This window comes from Salvia miltiorrhiza, unplaced genomic scaffold, assembly GCF_028751815.1.
Source record: "Salvia miltiorrhiza cultivar Shanhuang (shh) unplaced genomic scaffold, IMPLAD_Smil_shh fragScaff_scaffold_143_1, whole genome shotgun sequence".
Lineage (NCBI taxonomy): Eukaryota > Viridiplantae > Streptophyta > Magnoliopsida > Lamiales > Lamiaceae > Salvia > Salvia miltiorrhiza.
This window is the reverse complement of record NW_026651418.1, coordinates 562,646-580,298: the sequence shown is the minus strand read 5'-3', so window position 1 is coordinate 580,298 and position 17,653 is coordinate 562,646. Positions and strand designations below refer to the sequence as shown.

The following is a 17,653-nucleotide window of genomic DNA, read 5'->3' as shown; positions in this document are numbered from 1 at the left end:
TATCTGGATTATGGTGAATGAGTTGGAAAGACAACTTATGCGAGAAGTTTGACTATGGAGATCACAGATTCACAGTCACATTTTTTAATTGTTGTAATCCTGTCACGTTCATTAGTCATGGAAACATGTGACATAATTGAGTTCCAACCCTAATTACACATCACTTTAATTCAACATTAAGCACCGGCGATTAGCACACAAATGACAAGATTAGAATTTAAAGGATAACAATAAACGTGATGCGGATTTTGTCCGGATCTTCCTCACTCAAAATATATTATTAACGATTTGCATAAGAGGTGGTTTTGGGTACATTCGAGTGTACCGTACACTCGAGTTGACCCGTACCTAGGGTTGTAAATGAATCGAATAATTTTGCTCGATTCGAGATTCGATTCGAAATTTCCTGATTCGTATTCGAAATTATTCGATTCGTATTCGATAATAAATATTCGATTCGATTCGATTATTATTCAAATACTTATATGAAATTTTGATATTCGATTCGATATTCGTAGATATTCGATTCGATATATATATATATATATATATATATATATATATAATTTTAATTAAATTTTTTTAATGTTTAATTCTGACCCTTATTGTGTATATATACTATATATATAGAATATCAATATTTAAATTATTATTTTTGTAATATCTCATTTTTTAACCCTCTCTTTAAAAAAAATACTAGTAAAAAAAGAGTGTAACCCTAAATCTAATTAGCAGCCTGCCGCGTCGCTGCCCTAAAGAGTGTAGCCTCTTCTTCCCCATTTCAAAATTGCAATTGAGGGTTTGAAAAAATTGCTGCGCCGCCTCTTCTTCCCCACGCAAGTCGCCGCGCCGCCCTGTCGATCGTCGCCTCCATCGCTCTCTGCCCCACCCCCGCCGAAGATCTGCGCCTGCACTGCGTCGCCGAGCCGCGTTGCTCGTCGCGCCTGCATCTGCACCGCGCCGTGTCGCCGCCTGCATCTGCATCGCCGCCTACTCCAGAGATTGCACCGCGTCGCAGGTCTGCTCGCCGCCCTGCTCCAGAGCTTGCACAGTGTCGCCACACCGCCTGTACCGCGTCGCCGCGCCCCCACCGAAGATCTGCGCCAGCACCGCGTCGCCGCGCCGCTTGTCGCGCCTGCATCTGCACCGCGCCGTGTCGCCGCCTGCATCAAATTGGGTTTGATTTTTGTTTTCCAATTTCGATTTTATGTTAATGTTTGTATCCAAAAATTGTGTGAACTTTGCCGTTCCATTTTTCTACTGTTGCTTTTGCTGAAGGAAGCTGCAGATTTTAGTTTAATGGTGATCCATGGAAGTTTTGTGAAATTGGAGGCATATTACGAACCCAGATTTTTTTCACTTCATATTTTCGAATCGAATATTTTTGAATCGAATCATATCGAATACCATTCGAATACTCGAATCGAATATTCGGAAAAACAATTTAAGGAACTATTATACAACGAATCGAATCGAATAACTCGAAAATATCAACGAATCGAATAACAAATCAAATTTAATATTCGAACTCGAATCGAATCACGAATCGAATAATAGTTGCATTTCATGAATACGAATCGAATATGTTGATATTCGCTTCGATTCGATTCGATTACAACCCTACCCCGTACCCAAATCTTGACCTGTATCTTGACTCAAATCGTATAAATGATATTATTTGGTTACCCAAATCTTACTATTTTTGTATAAACGATCACATATGTCCAGTAAATGTAAAATATTTAGTAAATATATGTATTACAAATTTAACAACTGCGTTGGGCTGAGTAGAGTAGGATTCGCGGGGCAAAGCGTATTTAAGAGACAAAGGGAGAGTCATGTGTACGAGGTTGGGATGAGTAGAGTTGGATTCACGGTGGTCAAGGGTATTTTGGACCGAAATTATAAAAAATGGCCATAATTTGTTTTTTCAGATGGGTGGCCGAAAATTGAGTTTCATTGCTCAATATGGCTATATGAGTGTATATTCTCTAATAATAGTATAGAAGAGGCAAAAACATCTAAACATTCTAAATTATAATTGTTTAAACAAAATAACTCATAATATTAATATTATATGCAATCAAATTAGTTCATTAAAAGTAATTTGTCATTCGCATACACGAACATAAAAGATTAAATTTTCACATTTAAAATTTTGAGGACATTATAGAGTATAACAACTCTCAATCAAGACAAGTGATTTACTACATTTGTTATCAACTTTATAAATTTTCAGCAGAAAAATAAGAATTAAGATGTGAGCAGGATTAAAAAATTTAAAAATACAATTAAATTCGTTATTACAATTTGAACTTACGAAGATAATCAATTTTTTTATGAAGCGTGAAAGCAAGAATGTGAAAATGTTATTCAAAATAATTTCATTTTCATTGAATTATTAAAAAAAATCATTTACTTTCTTAAGAAAATCTTAAACCTTTATATTATCTTATGTCATTTTCCTCATTCAAGTTATTTCATTAAAAAAATTAATTCATTTTTTTTAATTAAATTAATTCATTTTAGTTTTTAATTTATCTAGAAAAAATTATAAATACACACAAAAAAAGAGTATAATTTTTGGTGTGCTCAAAACAATCATCTAACTTCTTCTCATCTCTATTGTCCTCGTCCACGTTGAATAAAATATATCTATTTATCTCAATTAAATAGACTTATTTTCTTAATGAGTAAAAATTATTCATTAAAAGTTTAAGAAGATCTTTTTTGCTAATATACATAAAAAAAAAAGTTTTAGAAAATCTTTTTTGCTTAGTAGCAACCTTAAATAAAAAATATATGAATATTTTGGTGGTTATTTTAACAAGCTAATAATGATCGTTGATAAAAATATGTTGTTAATTGAGATATTGGTCATTGATTTGACACACATACAACTATAAAAGTAATCTTTATTTGAACAATTATAGTATTAGTGAGATGTATCTTATGTATAAGTTAGAAAATTATTAATGTTATCTTTTAAGTTATGAAAATATTACAAATTTTGTTATAGCTGTATGATATAAAAAGACATTCAACTTCAAAATTATAAATTACTTATACTTTTTAATAATTTAGTTAAATAACTATTACCGTGCATCGCACGGGAGCAAAACTAGTTTTGAGTAACAATGGAGTCTCCAAGCAAAAGGGATAAGGAGAAGGGTTTTTGCAAGTGATATGTGAGAAAAATGGTTGTTCAACTCCCGCTACAAATATTAGTGGGACCAACGTACGTATTCTTTTTTTTTTTTTGAAACAAATTTATTGTTAGTTCTTAATTATTGATTAAGGTTGTTTTTGGTCTCTTTCGGTTTCATTGATAGCAGGAGACTGTTTTGGTTAAGAAATATACTAGTGGGACCCATTTTAAAAAAAATAAATAAAAAATAAAAAATACTTAACGGTGTTAAGTGTCATTAGTCACAGGGGGCATTTTGCACTTTTTATGAGATGTTGAGGGGCTAACAGCCCAACATCAAAAGATAGGGGGTAAATGTGTTAGGGGGGTGTATGATAGGAGGGTATATGCTACTTTTCCCTAAAATATAAAAATACTCCCTCCGTTTTTTATTAAGTGTCCCCAGCCGTCAAAATACACATACCAATAAAATAAGATATTTTACATTTGTAACCTTAGTAATTAATATTATCATAATAAATGCATATATACAATTAATTATTATATTCATACAAATATTAAATAAGGATAAAATAGGAAAAATGTCCTAAATATACTCTCAAATTTTGAAATGGGACATTTATTGAAAAACAAAAAAAATGAGCTAAATGTGACACTTAAAAAAAAGGGTAAATTTGGTTTAAAACCATAATAAATTTTCAAATTTTGGGTTTTCCCACAATCTTTCATTTTTGTTTCAAAATTCATAATAAATTATTTTTTTTGGAATTTCCCACGATGACAGATTCCAATAAAAAATTTAAATAACGTACCAATACAATGTAATTACATGGAAATTATGTGACATGACAATCTAATTGCCCCTTACGTTTTAACGGTGCTTGATCCCGTTAGAGCTGCGCTTGGGGCGGCCGTTAAAATGTGGGGGCGTTTTTCTTCAGTTTTGAAACGTTGAGGTAGTAAACAGCGCCAACCCTAACGTTAGGATGTTAAAGGCGATAGGGGTGTCAACATTGAGGGGGAAAGTGGTACTTAACCCTTAAATATGCCACATCATTCAAGTTCGGCGCCACGTCATTTAAAAAATTCGCTGAAAAGTCACACTGTGGGAAATTCCAAAAAAAGTCATTTATTATGTATTTTGAAACAAGAATGAAATTTTGTGGGAAAAATCAAAATTTGGAAATTTATTATGGTTTTAAACCAAATTTACCCCAAAAAAATGGAGGGAGTATTAGTTTGTTCCGAAAAAAACACTTTTCATTTATTGGAGTTAGTTTCGTTTTCATATGCTCCGAGCGGTTATTAATGGCGCGTCAAACGGTTAATACTTAAACCCCTTTTTTTTTATTTGCCTTCAAAAACCTTTGTTGTCATTTCTTCTCCTTCAGAAAGGAGTTCGACTCCCATGCACCACAATCAAGATCATCAGAATGCTCTCCAATAAGAAATATTTTATTTAAGCGATTTTTTTTTTATAAGATCGAGTTGATTACTGTAGAATTATTTTGATCTGCTCCGCTGAAAATCAGAATTTTCGCAATTGATTCTTTCGCAGTTTCCTTTGCAATGTTGGTTCTTGCAAGCGCAGTAATTGCCATGGCGCTTGCTATCTACGCTTGTTGGAAGGTAACAGCTATACTCCTTTCTTTTCTGCAGATTGTAAGTTTGGATACTCAATTTGCAGATCTGCGCCTCTCGTAGGCTGATTGCGCTAGTTTGAACTCAACTTCCTTCAATTTTGCAGATCTGCGCCTCTCGTAGGCTGAATGCAAGGGGGATTGAAAATGCCGTTGATACGATAACAACAACATCTGACGTGATGGCTGCCGAAGTTGAAGATCTTAAAAATGAGGTATGCCAGGGGTTGGATGCTACCGATTCGAAGTTGGATGAGATCCGTGAGATCAATAACAATACACTTGCTCAGGTACGGTTCTTTAATTTCACTTTTAATTAGCTGTATTCTCTAGCTTTTTTTTTTATCCATGATCGTCACATTTTCACAACACTTTGTTTTGTTGTTGTAGGCTGGGATGACTGGCCTTCAGATAAAGTCAGTTGAAGAGGAACTAGAAGAATTAAAGGGAAAATTTGTTGCGGTTGCAGAGTGATTGGCTGAGGCATAAGCTAGGGCAGAATCTTTATCAAACGCTGTGACTTCCGCTGTTCTACGCCAGTCAGCATGGCAGAGAATGCAGTACTGGTTGTCTTGGAACTCGGGTAAGTAACTGGTTCTGGCAATAATTGCTACAAGTCTTCTTGCTTCTGCATGTTCAATTTTTGAAATAACAGTTGATACAAACGAATATGTGTTGCACGGTAAATTCTACTCCGCACAAAGGTGCTCGACACCCTCTATCTTGATTGTCGACACGTGTCCTTACACTATTTATTAATTTTGAATTTTCTTTTCTAGTGTTAAGTTAACGCTGTTAACTCCTTCAGTGAAGCCATCATTACGTTCTCGGGGCATGTTATAATTCGGCATTAGAGTTGGGCAACTTATGCTGGCCAAACCTCCTCCAACCTAAAATTTATCATTTTTGCCGCCCTTTTTCGAATGACACTGTTTTAATGATATATTTACGAAACTCTTGGACTACTTTTCTTTTCTACGAATCTATCAGCTCATTTTGAAACTCTTCATTGTTTTCATATCAAAATTAAATCGCAAGCTCCGTAAGCTCGAATTTTAGAATTTAAATCGTGAGGTTGTTGTATCATTTGTAAAGGCCGCTTTATCACCTTTTTGGTTGCGAATTTTTGTGTTCTTAATCCATGTTTGAAAATTCATTTTTTATTTTCTATTTTTCTCGGTTGTTGTTGCTGATTTTATGTTTTGCTAATTAGATTCGTCCATTGTCATTCATGATTATTATAATATGATGTTCGTAAGTTTTTTTTTTAAACTCAACATGATGATTTTCTTATCTTGTTTCATGTTTCATGGTTTTTCATAATTTTGGCAGTTTTTTTTCTTTCAAATGCGTATAATTTTTTAATAATTATATATAATCATGCCGAAAAATCTGCCGATATATGATTTCTATATAATAATTAAAGCTTTTGAATTATTTCGGCATTTTTGAAAATTTTCGCCATTTATTGGATTATTTCGGCAATTCCTGAAATATTTCGGTTGTTTTTCAATTATTTCGGCAATTTTTAAAATGTTTCGGCAGCTTTTGAATTATTTCGGTGATTTCCTTGTTATAATGATATGAATTAATTTTGTTCGTATTGTGAATGATTTTTGTGTCATTATAGGTTAATGATGGATTATGATTTGAACGAGTTCATCTAATGATGTTGGCGATGAAGATGAAGTATTGTCAAGGAAGGAAACATGTGTTGATGAAAATAGAAATGAAGATTGTGATGATAATTTAGATGTTGGAGACGGAGATAAGGATCAAAGTCTTGAAGAAGTTGAGGAAAATGTTGAAGATGAGCAACATGTTGAGCATGATTATGGCAAATTTATCGATCTACTTAATAGGATTGATGTACTTGAGATGGTATTAGAGGTTGGAAAATCTGTGAAAGATCTCGAAGCAGCTCATATTTTATATTTCAAGTATGCAAGACTGAAGGGATTTAGTGTGACAAGAGATAACAAAGGTTACTTTAATGGTACTAGAATATGTAGTTACAAAACATTTCTTTGCTCTTGCCATGGTAAGAGTGAAACGAACACATCATTGGATACAGGGATGGCTACTTACAAGAAGCAAGATCGAAAGACCATGTGTAAGGCAAAGCTAAGGGTGTCACGCAGACGTAATCAGCCATGGAAAGTGAGGTCTTGGTACAAAGATCACAATCATGAATTATTCCCCTCTGACCAGTCCTATTTGTTACGCTCAGCCCGTTCTTTGTCTAAATCTAAGAAACTTTAGATAGAAGCAATGAATTCAGCAGGCATTGGCATCTCTCGGGCTTGTGCATTCATGGAGAAGGAGTCAGGCGGGCCACAAAATTGTGGTTTTACACGGAAGGATGCATATAATCACATTAATGGCATAAAGATGAAGACAAAAGTGGAAAACGGTGATGCAAATAGCCTTATTCAATATTTCAGTAAGATGTCGAATAGTGAGGCATTCTTTTATTTTAACTTTCAAGTAGATGATGAAGGGCGACTTATGAATTTTTTCTTCAGAGACTCTCGCAGCTTTTTGGATTACGATTATTTCGGAGATGTGTTGTCTGTAGATAGTACATATCGGACCAACAGATACAAGCTTGTTTGTGTTCCTTTTGTTGGTGTCAACCATCATTTGAAGAATGTTATGTTTGGAATTGGTTTCCTATCTGATGAAACCACCCAATCTTACGAATGGTTACTTTCCACTTTCTTGGAGTCTATGCATTCGAAACAACCGGACATAATTTTTACGGATCAATGCCAATGGCTTATTGTTGGGAACCTTATGGAATATCCTAACCCTTGTTTTGATGATACCAAAATTCATAGGACTTAAATGTAATAGACTAGAATCGTTTTGAACTCAAGTGTTAGAGTTCGTTTCTAGTTTAGTTGCGGTGTCGAAGACTGAAGACTGAAGACTAAAGAATGAAGACTGAAGACTGAAGACTGGAGTTACCAACTGAAGTGTCAGTTGAAGAATCAGTTGAAGACTGATTATTTAATGCGCGCCATAGACTGATACTAAAGTCAAGTATCAGTTGAACATTCCTCCTAGGACTGATCTTCCACCGGTCAGAGGAAGCCACGTACGCTCAAAGTACAGCCGCATTAAATGCAGAGATATCTCAATATCTTATCTCTGCAGAGGTCATTCCTATCTGGTGGCTACTTTTCAGAGATGTCACATCTCCTGTCCTTCAAAGAGAGCCGTTTCCAGACAGACAAGGAACCTCGAAGATTGAAGCCTCAGCCCAAATTCGAATTGCTCTCCAACGGAAGAAATCTTGAGGACGATTTACGCCAACGGATCTATTCAAGAGTTCTCCTACAAATAGCGCTCGAGGATCACTTCAATCTTCACCGATTCAACAACATAAGCTGAAGCTCTGCCGAAATAGCTACTCAGCCTAAAGCTTAACCGCTCAAAGCTTGAATCGAAGAAGAGAATTCCAAAGCCAAAATCAGTCACTGCTGATTACATACATTCTCTTAGACCCTAGGCATATATTCTGTGTACCCAGAAGCCAAAGGTCAAACTTGCTTCAAAGAACTTGTTCTTTGTAAGTATAGTTGGCACTCGTTCAAACCTCTCCCCCATAAGAGTGTTTGAGTGACTCGGAGTTCAGGAAGGTACTCTGAACTCTGAAAGGGAAGTCTGAGCACGAGGTGTGCTTAGCAGGGAAATCCTACGCGAGTTGTGTAGGTGCTGAAATCCTACGCGAGGTGTGTAGGTGGGGAAACCCTACGCGAGGTGTGTAGGTGCTGAAGAGAGTTTATCTTCAGTTTACGGTTTGCAGTGCACCAGGCAAGCACTTGCGGAGTGGATTGTTGGTCTGATCAACCAGCCGTGGATGTAGGAAAGAGTTTTTCCGAACCACGTAAAAGTCTCTGTGTTATTTACAGCTTTCAGTTTTACTTTCATAACTGTGTTATTTCAATTGATAAAACTGAACACTGACTAACAGCAAGAGAAACCCTAATCCAACTATCTGCTCCACCGAGGCTATTCGAAACTAAGTTTAATTTCCGCTGCGTATGATATCAATCTGACTCACTATCCTCTGATAGTAAGGAAGAGATATATCATTTTCATCTTTGCAAACACGACTGAAGCCCTTACGTGGATCAGTTAAGTTCTAGTGACTTAACTGATAACTCTTTACTGAAGAGCTTTCAGTATCAGTCGTCAACCCTGTTGGTCAAAACTAATTTCGGTTAAACAGGTGTCTGGTTTGCATGTAAAGTTTCTTTTCTATCTCTGACTGAGATCCCTCTGATTGAGGTTGGTAGATAGCTAAAAATAGCCTATAGGTGTATTCCCCCCCCCATACACCTATTCGAGACCCCCCGGACCTAACACTTATGAATGCAATTAATTCCGTATTCCCAAGCGCGAGTCATCGTCTATGTCAGTGGCATATCAACCAAAACGTGCCATCGCATTTTGGGAACTTGAATGGGAATTCACTCTTAAAAAAAGCTTGGTTTCATTGTATGAATGGATGTGACACTGAGGATGAATTTGAAGTAACATGGATGTGTATGATTGATGAATACGGGCTTGCCGAGAATAGATGATTTAATACCATGTACGGGTTAAAAAAGAGGTGGTCCTCTGTCTTTACAAATCAACGATTTTGTGCCAGCCTACATGCAACATCGCGTAGTGAGGTAACAAACAAGGTTATAATTAAGAACCTTTGTAGTGCAAGCACATCATTACATGATTTTGTGCTTAAGTTTGAAGAAGTATAAATTAATGGCGGCGAAAAGAAGCTGAAGAGGATGCACTCTGTATAGGAATGCCAGGGTTATTTGTGCAAAACAATGAACTGTTGAATAGTGCAGCTAAATTCTTGAGACGAAGTGTCTTTCGAAAATTGGAGCATGAGGCTAATTATTCAATGAATGTTGATTTAATCAAAGGGCCATCAAGTTATGCTTCGGATGACATAGAATTCACTGTGTCGTCTGGTAACTCTGGTGGGAACCTGAGGGTTGTTAAATTCAATAGGTCAAGTGACCTTGCTACCTGCACTTGTCGTCTTTTTGAAACAGCGGGATATTTGTGTTCTCATATTTTCAAGATTTATTATCTTATGAATGTGAAAAGTATTCCAAAAGAATATTTGTTGACGAGACTATCTCGGTTGGTGAAGAATAGAATTTCGATGAATCTAGCTTTCGGCAACGCTATAGAGAATGATCCGGAACTACATATCTCCAGTTTGGCCTTTGTGAATCACTTGATGCGGTCGACATATGATCTTGCTGAATATGCAAAACTGCATAGTGATAAGTGTGGCCTTATTATGAACCGCCTAACATCATTGCGTGAGGAGGTTTATGGTTCGAAAGAAGCGTCAAATGCCTCGGCAAGAAAAAATCCTAACTTGCCGAAAGGAGGTGTTGTATTTCGAAATCCGAAAGTGGCAAAAACACATGGTGAAACGAATGCAAGAATTGAAAGATACTGGGATAGATCTAAAGGCAAGGGCAAGGAAAAAATACCGAACAAGAAAGCAGGTGAGATTTCCGAAAAATCTTTGCATAGGCCGAACAATTTTAGAAGTGATCGAAATTTTTTGCCGTCGGCCGAAATTTTTTGCCATTCGCACTGCCCGAAAGTTTTTGCCATTGGCCGAAAAGTATAGATCTAGAATAATATATTGTAGTATTGTACTATTATTCTCATCTTCCATACTCATATTTATACCATCAATTGTATGTAACAGGTTGTCAAACTCGTGCATCTCAGAAACGTAAGTTGCACCACTCGGACAATGTTAGGAACTGTACATCGATTGATATGCCATGTGATTATCAGGGTACTCCTAATCCTACTGACACACCTACTTCTCCATGGACTCATTCTGATTCTATGGTATTTTTCATGTACTTCGTGATATTCAAGTACTTATTTATTAGTACTACTTATATATTTTTGTGTAATTTTTGACCTAATTTATATTTGATATAATTGTAGGCATATGTCAAAATTATTGATAATGAAGAACCTGTAAATCCCACTCCAACTGACGACTCTAAAGGCAAGACTAACCAACAAATCCCACTTCTGCAATTTGTTAGCGCCATCCCCAAATCGCCTTCTGGGAAGATATTGAGGAGACTTATTAGGGAAAATATGCTCAAAGATCTGCACAACTAATTATCATATTTTATCACAATATTCAACTACTGATTTTAAACAAATAATGGAATAGATTCACCCATCGCATGCATCAATCTCATATATTAGTATTGTTCTCAGTTTAATTATCACTCATTTCTTTCCATGTTCTCAATATTGTAGCTTCTGCAGACTACATATATACTTTCTCTGCCTGCCATAAAATTACCTAGTCTTTTTTTTCCTCTTCGGGATATTTCAAAACTTAGACCACTTCTTTAATTAAAATTATACTAAAGCATTCTTTTACTAATAATATATACTCCCTCCCGTCCTCCAAATAATTTTCTAGGAGGGAGCAGGGCCGGGCCTAAGAGAACGTAGACCCTGTGTGAATTCTTAAATTTGAGCCTTTTGTACGTAGTTGAAAAAAATTTATAAATTAAAAATATTTGATTTTGTTAAATTATTTAATAAATGTATAAAAATTTAGTTATACACTTAACAATAATTAATGAAAACAAAAAACTAAAAATATAAAATATAATTAAAATTTTAAAGCAATCACGTTGCTTTGAACTTGAGATATTGTTGAAAAAAACTTTAAAAGAGAAGATGCATGAGAGCAAGAAATTCTAAAAATAATAATAATAATAATAATAATAATAATAATAATAATAATAATAATAATAATAATAATAAAATTTAGAAGCTTGTTCGATAATTTCAAAAAGAGAAAGACGTGTGATTGCTTTAAATAAAGGATATCATATTTTCGCAACATAAATAAAAAGGCCGGGTCTTTAATTAGAAAAAAAATAAAGAAATGCAAAATAAGAAAAAAGTTCTCGCAATATCTCCCGTGAGTAGGGGTCTGAATTTGGTTATTCAGTATCCAATTAACCGAATTTTTTTTAAATTAAAATCGAAACCGAACCAAAAAAATTGAATTAATCCGAGAAAAACTGAAAAATCTGAAAAAATCAATTTTTTTTATAAGATTAAAAAAAATTGCTCAAAATTAGATTATACTATATTTTATCAGTACCCATCATTTATTTCAAGAACATATAATTAAAATATTATAATAATTAGATATTAGAAAATTATAATTAAAATATTATATATATATATATATATAATATAATTAAGTTTTCGATTTTGTTCGGTTTTAAAAAATTCAAACCGAACCAAAAAATCGAAAAAACCGAATCATATTTTAAAATTTCGATTTGGATTGGTTCGGTTATTCAATTTCGGAGTTTTTGCTCATGACAAACATGGTTTTCGTACCTCAATATCGCATGAATTGTTGTCATTTTCCCCCATGAATTGATTGCTAATATGTGTTTGTATCCAATTTTGAGTTTTGTTGAGTTTTAATTCCTTGGTGTAGTTTTGGAGTGATTTCAGGGAAAATCAAGAATTAATTGGAGGATTTTGAAGACATGAGATCGAAGTACGTCTCGAGAGGAATCCGTGAGCGCAAACGGCGACCAAATCCGAGTCCGGACGAGAGAGAACGGAGCAAAACGAGCGGACTGTGCAAAACGCCCAGTACCCCGCGGTCACCACCCGCGGCCGCGGGGTAAGACCGCGGGTCAGCTGTTCCCAACTCAGGAGACACCCGCGGTCACCACCCGCGGCCGCGGGGCGGGACCGCGGGTCCCCTGAGCATCCCCCACGTTTGAAGGCCGCGGACGCGGGCCGTGACCGCGGGAAAAGGGCGGGGCTCCCCCAAGTGGACCCCAAACGCGATTTTAGCCTCAAAACTCCATTTTTCTCTTCTTTTCCCCATTCATTCACCACACACACCCACTTCATCTTCCCCAACTCTCCAATTCCAAACCCTAGCCTCCATTCTCTACCATTTTTTCTCTCTTCCACACACAAAAACAACACCAAAATCAAATAAAGAAGGGGAAGACTTGGAAAGGAGCTCATCAAGACTACATGATTGAAGATCAAGATTATAGGATTTGTCTATGAATCTCTATCTCTCTATATCTTTATTTATGTTTTCTTATGACTTGAGATTTGCTTTTATTATGAATATGCTTGGCTAAAATCTCTTATCTTAGGGATTAGATTAGATGGATTTGTAATGGATTGATTTCTTTGTTCAATATATATCTTGATTGTGCTTATTGTTATCTTTTCAAGTCCTAGATTTATCTCTTGTATGATTGGTTGGCCACCTTTTGTGCATTTCTAATTTGTGATTTGAATCGGGAGAGGATAATTACAATAGATTAGGAGTTTGATACATATCATCTCAATAAACCGGGAGGTTGAGAGGTGGGTGAGGGCTTATTGATCTTTTGTGCTATTGGGAGTTATAGGTTAGAAATTGACCGGGGACGGCAATTATGACCCGTAATCTACTGTTTTAGTCGTCCGGGAGGGGGCTAAAACTAGTGGGGAGATCGCCCTAGATAAGTAAGTCATAACAAGATTTATATTGATTTAAATTGAAGTTCATTACGATCCATCGAAATCTAGTCCCTAGGATAACTTTCCTTTGAGTCATTCCCCAATTTATTAACTAAGTTTATATTTTTGTTATTTAGTTTGCTTGCTTTAATTTAACTTTGATTTAACCTTCAATATCTCTTCATCTTTGGTTGTCTAAATAGATTGAAAACAACTTATTAATGGTATTTAGAAGTTTGAATTCATCAATCCTTGTGGGATACGACCTTGCTTCCTTTATATTGCAACTACACCGTATACTTGCGGCGTGGTGAAAATAATTGCGAACAGCTCACCCCTACTCGTGAGGGCTCGATCCCAGATCAAGCAAACTTGAAAGGAATTATGGATTAAGCTATATTAAACATTTAACTATTATAAGAATTTTAATGATTATATATACATATGAACCTATATATTTTGGGGGCCCTATTTTTTCAGAGCCCTGCGCAGTAGACCACCTCGCGCAAGACCCAAAATCGTCCTTCAAAGGGAGGGGCATGAGTTTTAACACAACATTGTTGAGTATGTTGGTAGTGGTGAAAAGTGTTATAATTAATACTAATGATTCATTAAAAGTGATGAAAATGTATTATAATTAATATTAGAATTGGTGAAAAGATGAAAAGTAAGGGCGTCTTTAACTGTCTAGTATGGTTATGCCACTTTAGTCAAACTCAAGGAAATGGTAAGGGCAGGGGGCTAGTTAGGTTATATTAGAAATGTGTTATGTGGTAGATGTTAAAATCATGATACAGGTGTTTACGTGTTTGATAAGGCCATATTAGAATATTGTATAGTGTGTGAAAAGTCTATTATAATAACCTTTTCAATTTTCTGTTTTCCAAGCTTGTCCCTTAGATCTCCCGCCGCTACTTGTATTTGCGAGGGAAAAAATCGTGGCTTCTTTTTTATGCCAGATCAAAGGACACACAATTGCCAGCCTTACGATTCGGCTTTCGGAGCTCGCACGGATCAAATCTCAGGCGATTCTCAACTTTTTATATTCTCATATCGATATGAGTTCGACACATCAAGGTACGAAGCTTGTTCGTTGATTGTGCAACCCATCTGCTAGGGTTTGATCCTTGTTTGGTGCAAATCCCTAACCGTAGTTCTGACAATTGAATTGGATGTGTTTTGGGACATTCTGTGTTCAGGCTGTGTGAAATTATATATGTTGTTGTTTGAATTGCGATGGTTATAAATTCCATGCGTAAGTTATTTTGGAGGACGGAAAGAGTATATATGTTTGAGAAAATAATATATATATATATATATAGGGTTCGAATCTATGGAGAATTAAATATATTTCGTTCTGAATAAGTCAATAATTTTATCGAATAAATCACATGACCGCACATTTATCCATTCAGTAAAATTGTTAGCGTATTCAGTAAATTTGTTGACTTATTCAAATCGCTTTTCTCATTCTCTCTTTCTCTCAATATTTAGCATTCTCTATTAATCTCTTCCCCCTCTCTCTCTCTCTCTCTCTACATATATATATATACAGAATCAAGAAGTTCAATAACAGAAAACTATAAGTTCATTTGACTATATCTACAAGTTCAATAAAATTAACTACACATTCATTGGACTCCACCTGCAAGTTCGGAGAAGGGGGCGGCTTCCTTGCTGGAGTTTAGAGAGGTAGGCGCTCGGGATCGACAAAATCAATAAGTTCAATAACATATAACTATAAGTTCATTTGACTATATCTACAAGTTCAAAAAAATTAATTATACATTCATTGGACTCCACCTACAAGTTCGGAGAAGGGGGCGGCTTCCTTGCCGGAGTTCAGAGAGGTAGGCGCTGACTTCAGACTTCGTGGCGGCAGAGGCGATGGAGGGCGGCTTGGCAGACGTGCAACGACGGAGGCGTGAATTGCAGCAGCAGCCGCTGCGTCTTCTCCCGGCAGCAGATAGCAGCCGCTGTGTCTTTCCCTTGCCGGTTGTCGCCTTGAACGGCGACGTTTTTCCGGAAGCAGCAGCAGCAACAACAGATCCGTGTTGGTGGTGTGGCGTCTGAGGTCTGGAGTGCCACCGCTGATCGAAGGCGTTGGAAGAGGCGGCGCCGCGCTGAGGGATTCGAACCCTAGGCGGCGCGGGTTGGGGCGTTCACGGTGACAGGGGGCGGCAAAGAGGGAGAAGAAGAGATAGACGTTCGTGGCGGTGGGAGGATGTTCGTGCGGTGGGGAGAAGAAGAGAGAGAGAGAGAGAGGAAGATGAGAGAGGGGACGGAAGAGAGAGAGTGAGATGAGGGAGAGAGAAAGTGGAAATGAGTAATTTTAGGGATATATGAATCTTACCAATTTTAAGTATATTCACTTTTAATCTCAGCCTTTGATCAAGATTGATCTAATGAACCATATTGCGTCTCCTTTCTCCATCTAACTTTGTGTTTCCATAGAACTTTACCCTATATATATATATATATATATATATATATATATATATATATATATGGGTGAGCTACCGTGAGAGCACATCTTAAAATAAGAAATAAGAGCAATTTTTATTGTATGAATTTTATGTAGAACACATATAAATTCGCTGTATAAAGGTATGAATTGTGAAAAATAAATTTTTGCTACCTTTGAGATTCGAACTCAGGACCATAAATCCATCCAACGGGATTACGAATCAACCGTAGATCTTAATGATCTAAGGGCTGAAAATGATTCTTATTTTATATCTTAAGAAATGCTCTTATTTTAGCCCTTCCCTATATATATATATATATATATAGGGGAGGGCTAGAATAAAAACACTTTTAAGTGTATAAAATATAAATGATTTTCAGCCCTTAGATCATCAAGATCTACGGTTGATTCGTAACCCTGTTGGATGAATTCGTGGTCCAGGGTTCGAATCCCAAAGGTAGCAAAAAATTATTTTTCATAATTCGTAACTATGTTTGATGAATTCATAACCCTGTTGGATAAAATTCGTATATTAAAAAACGTTTATATTTATATTTTAAGAAGTGTTTTTACCGTAGCCCTCCCCTATATATATATATATATATATATATATATATATATATATATATATATATATATATATATAGAGGGCTACGGTATAAACACTTCTTAACATATAAAATATGCTAAAATGTATGATTTATGTGTAGAACACGACACAAGTTTTTCAAGTATTGTTTTGACGGAGAAGTCTCAAGCAGTCAATCTGTAAAGTTTTATTCTGTGTTGACAGGAGGTCAAGAGCAAGGATTGAAGATCAAGGCCATTGGAACGTACGTAGCAGACTGTTTATTTGTCCGATTAACATTTTGCGTTGTATCAACATTCTAGGTACAATTAATAAATAGATGTTTTAATTTTAGACAGTCAATCTGTAAACGTTGATCACCAAGAGATTTTGTATTGTACTGTGTAATGTTGATATATTAGCATAGTGATTTTGGTCATGGGAAATTTGGAGGTTGTATTTATATAACCCGTGAAAAAGTATCATGTGTATTATTTTATTTTCGCTGCATGTTAATTTGAATGTTATCAATATTTCTGCTAACTACATAGTATTACTTGTTGTAATTTGAGATACTAAATTCTTTCATGTATCAACTTGCACAATAGTCTCTATTCATAATAGTATTTTATTTGTTGGGAAAGGGATTGAAATGCGATGAACGAATCAATAATGAATCCCATCACTTCTACATTTAGTAAGTATTGTTGTTGGGAAATGAATTCAAATGGGATTTAGAGGGTGTTTGGCTAAGCTTATTTTAAAGAATTTATAAGTTTTTTGAGCTTATAAGATGTTTCAAGAGCTTATAAGATGTAATTTTTAAGAGATTATAAGTTGTTAAAGTGTTTGGATAATTGAGCTTATAAGCTAGAGAGAGATTTTTTTTCTGGAGAGAGAAAATATTTTTTTAGAGAGAGAAAATCGAAGAGAAATAAACTTGAGTGATAAATGATGAAAATAATAAATTATAGTTGGAAAATATTTATAAAATAATTATTGCATATGAGATTATAAAAAAATAAGTTGGGGTAGAGGAACTTATAAATTCTTGGAGCTTAATTATTTGGAACTTATAAGTTATTTAAGAACTTATTTTATCAAATACTTTGAAAGAGCTTATAAGCTCAGCCAAACACCCTATTAATTAAATAATCAATTAGGAATCCCCATATCATGGTGAATGAGTTGGAAAAACAACTTCTGCGAGAAGTTTGACTATGGAGATCACAGATTCACAGTCACCTTTTTTA

At 35.5% G+C, this 17,653-nt stretch overlaps 1 long non-coding RNA gene across 1 annotated transcript; it reads left to right on the top strand.

Moving 5' to 3' along the window:
• The first annotated feature begins 14,165 nt into the window (after nucleotides 1–14,165).
• Nucleotides 14,166–16,899, top strand: LOC131002542 (uncharacterized). The gene is made up of 2 exons (XR_009094340.1): nucleotides 14,166–14,442; nucleotides 16,626–16,899. It is a non-coding gene; the product is annotated as an uncharacterized LOC131002542 (long non-coding RNA).
• Nucleotides 16,900–17,653: the final 754 nt, after the last annotated feature.